This window comes from Aethalodelphis obliquidens, unplaced genomic scaffold (assembly GCF_003676395.1).
Source record: "Aethalodelphis obliquidens isolate GAN/ISIS:26980383/991018 unplaced genomic scaffold, ASM367639v1 scaffold39, whole genome shotgun sequence".
Classification (NCBI taxonomy): domain Eukaryota; kingdom Metazoa; phylum Chordata; class Mammalia; order Artiodactyla; family Delphinidae; genus Aethalodelphis; species Aethalodelphis obliquidens.
In genome coordinates, this window is record NW_020837983.1 from 367,701 (window position 1) to 371,897 (window position 4,197).

Below are 4,197 nucleotides of genomic sequence, written 5' to 3' on the forward strand. Positions count from 1 at the left end.
TTGAGCGTGTATTATGTGCTAGGCCAATGGTAGGTAGATCTTGTATATTAAAAGATAAATAAGATGGGCTGTTGTTCCTTTAAAGAATTTTTTAAAAATAAAAAGAGGAAAGTGAGTGAAGGCTTTTGATAGAGGTGAAACGAGACTGGAAGTGCAGAGAAAGGAACAGATATATGTAACCTGGAAAAATCAGGAGAAACTTAATGGTGAAAGTAGTATTTGAATTGTATATTAAAACTATGTCTTTGGTGATGGTGCCTAAAAGAAAGTAGAGGATTTACAGTAAATCTAATGGACTCTGTCTTTTCAGTGTATTTCCTTTTCATTGGACTTATGAATTGTCTTCTTTGGATAGCTCAGTATTAATTCAAATAAGTTCTTGCCAGGACCTATTTTGTAGCCAGACATTTTATTTGGTACTGAGAATAAAACATGAATAATCTATAGCCTTTGCCCTCTTAAAACTCATTATCTAGCAGGATAGATAGACCTGTAAATAATTATTTATGATTCATTGTGATAAATATTCCAGCAATGTTAAAGTGTGGAGGGGGAAGTAATTCAATCTGTCTCCAGAGTTTAGAGAAAGTGACACCTAGGAGACAGCATTCCATCTCAGCTTTTAAAGTATATATTCACTATGAATTTATGGTCACCAGGGGGTGGGGAGGTGGGGAGGGATAGACTGGGAGTTTCAGATTGACATGTACACATTGTGATATTTAGGATAGATAGCCAGCAGGGACCTTCTGTATAGCACAGGAAGCTCTGCTCAATATTCTGTAATAACCTAAATGGGAAAAGACTTTGAAAAAGAATAGAAAAAAAATTTTTTTTTAATAAATTATTGTTATAAAAAAATAAAGTGTACTGGAATAGGAAGTGCTAAAAAAGATAAAGTATATATTCTCATGTAGAGAAGATGAACAAAGCTCATAAAATATTTTTATGTATAATTTCATTTCATTCCATATTTGGTTTGACTAATTTGTCATCCTAAGAATCAAATAATAAGAAAACCACAGTCTCAAGTGTATATAGCTATAATTTTGAGTTTATGTTAAAAAAAGTATTTTGCTTTCATAGGAATCATTCATTACATGCTCACTAGACTGACTTTCCCAATTGCCTGAATTACCAAGAGAGGGGACCAGCTTCTATCTTACCTCCTCTGAATAGATCTGAAAAGGAATCTAGTTTTCCTGTTTGAATTTATATGCTGTAAGCCTGATATGCAAATCCTTATTATATTGACAGTTAATTTTGTGCATAAGTTACATTAAATTGTGTACATAAATGGTTTAGAATGAGTGGCCTTGACATTTCCAATAATTTTGCCTTTCACTGGGGTACCATACCCAGTCTCCATTTTACCTTTAACACTAACCATAGTTTTCCTCTCTTCTATCTACATCTTTCTTCTTTATTTTTAAATTATCAATACTCTGTGGTATAGGAATAAAAAGTGCCAGTAGTTATATAAATTACCTTTTGTAAGTTTCATCACTTCTTATTTTCTTCATGATAAAATTCAGGATTATAATATCTGCTTCACAGGGTTGTTATGAGGATTAAGTGAGATGAAACAATTAAAAACACCATGTAAATGTAAAGCACACAAATGAAAGACAAGGCCCTCCTGTTTTTCTACTCTTTGATTTTTAAGACATGATTATCATAGAAAATGTGAGAATACAAAAGAATAAAAAATTTAAAAACTAACTTCCTAAAGAAAACTTCTATTAATACTTTGGTATAGTTATTTTCAACCTTTTGCCTTTTTTCATTTAATTTTTATTTTTTATGAAACTAATTTGTTTATATAATTTATATAGGGAAGAGTACTAGTGCAATCTCTGCTCCAAAGCTATCTTCCCATGTAACTATCTTCAGCTCTTTTAACCATTTTTTTGGTTTGTATTTTTGGGGTTTTTTTCTGGAATATACATTCTTCCCCATCCACTAATTCTACAAATATAACCATATCCCTATTTTTGGTTAAATTTATATTCAGTGTTTACATTTTTATAACTTTATTAATATTGCTTTTTCCTCAATGTTTTCTCAACTTCCCTACTTCTTTTTAACCTACTTCATTTTAACAGTTGAGATTATATGATAAGTCAGATCCTGTTTCTCATAAATAAAAGATTTTTTTATATTTCATTGTTTATATGTATCATACTTTGATTTTTTATTCTTAGAATTAGTTAAAAAAAATTTTGGTATAGTATATAAAACTGTGATGAATATCTTTATGCATAAAACATTTTTAGAGTTTGGAATTTTTTCTCCTGATAGATTCCTGGGAGTAATATTATTAGTCAAAGTTATGAAGCTTTTAGAGACTCTTGATACACATTTCCAAATTGCTATTCCTGAGATTTGTATGGGTTTAAAAAACCCTGAGCTATGTGTGCTAGTGCCAATTTCAACAAATACCTACCAACATGGGGTAGTTTCACTTTCAAACTATTTGCCAATTTCATAAGTAAAAATTGATAGCTCCTTCAAACATGTATTTATTTAATCATTAGTGATAATATTTTTCTATACTTAATGAATGTCCTGTTTGTCTTTTTACCTCTTAATGGGGTATCATAAAAATTTTGACTTGTCTGAGTTTGTATACAAATTTTTCTTCCATTGATCATCTCTTAGAGTTTGCTTCATTATTGTATGTTATTACAAATGATGAATGAAGAAGCAAAGCTTGCAGGCATGGCAGGGAGGACCAGAAGAGAGATCATGGTAATATCATTTGACTGAAATTTCTTCTTAAGAAAAATTTCTTAGGAAGTCTGAAAGAGAAACAAACATTATTGATGGATAGTCACTATATTTTATGACACAACACCTTTGGGCATCAATGTTTTACCGTAAGAATTATTACTTTTTCACACTACTTAGTAACTTCTCCAAGAGTCCTGCTTCTAATGCGTTAACAGAAGAGTTAATACTCAGAAAATTAAAGTGAGGATTATTGGTAACAATATCACTTATCTTAGAATTAATGTATGAAGACATCCCCAGGAAATGTTTCAGGTAAGGAGTAACAGCTATTGTTACTTTGTTCTTGAGGAAAACTAAAGCAGTGAGAATTTAAGTGACTTTGAATAATAGAATTTTAGACCTGGAAAAGTCTTAGAAGATAGTACTCTCAACCCCTTCATTTTATAGTTAAGGGAACTGAGGCTCAAGGAAGTTGTGACTTGGCCAGGGTCACATAATTAGTCAAGCTCATGTCTCCTCAACTGGACCAGTTTCCTGGGATCATAATTTAAACCAAGAGACAATAATAGGGTCTTTATGAGATACAGTTCTATTGCAAAATCCTTCAAAGGAAAAAAGCCCATTAATTTTTTGGAGGGAGGGTTCTTGATCAATTTTATTTTGTTGTAATTGAACATAAAAATATTTATTAGACTTTCATAAATTCATTCTCAACTTCAATCCCTTTAATTTTCTTCTAAGGTCTTACATTTCTCAACTGTACAGTAAAATAATCCTTGGATTTGGAGACAGAAAAATGGCGCTTAGTATAAAATCTCAGCCCCTTAACACTAGCATAGGTGATCTTGCCTCTCTACCTTATACACTCTCCCCTCACACAGGCTCTGTCACAGCAGCTTTCTTTCTGTTCCTTAGGATTGTTCAACCTAGGGCCTTTGCACTGGCTGCTTATTTGTCCTATGAATGTACTTTTCCTTATCTTTATATGGCTGGCTTCTTCAGAGAGGCTTCCCTATATCCCTATTTGCACACCATTAATTTTTAAAAACTTTAAAGTGACCTATGATTTCTAAAAGTACTCAAATCATGAATTTTCACAAAGTGAATATGCTTTTATAACCGCTAACCAGGTGAGAAACAAAATATCACCAGGAATCCAGAAGCCTTGCTTATGTCCCCCATCATGACTCCATTTCTCTCCCTAAAACTAACCACTATCTTGACTTGTAACCTCTAAGCTAAGCTGCTTTTGAAGTTTATATAAGTAGAATTACACAACATGTATTCTTCTATTGCTGGCTTACTTGCTTATGCATTCTCATTGTTACATAACATTCCACTGTATGAATATACCACAATTTATTTGTTCTGCTATTGTTGGACATTGGGTTGTTTCTAGTTTGGGCTATGTCAAATACAATGCTGCTGTGAGCATTTTTTTTTTTTTTTTTTTTTTTTGGTGAA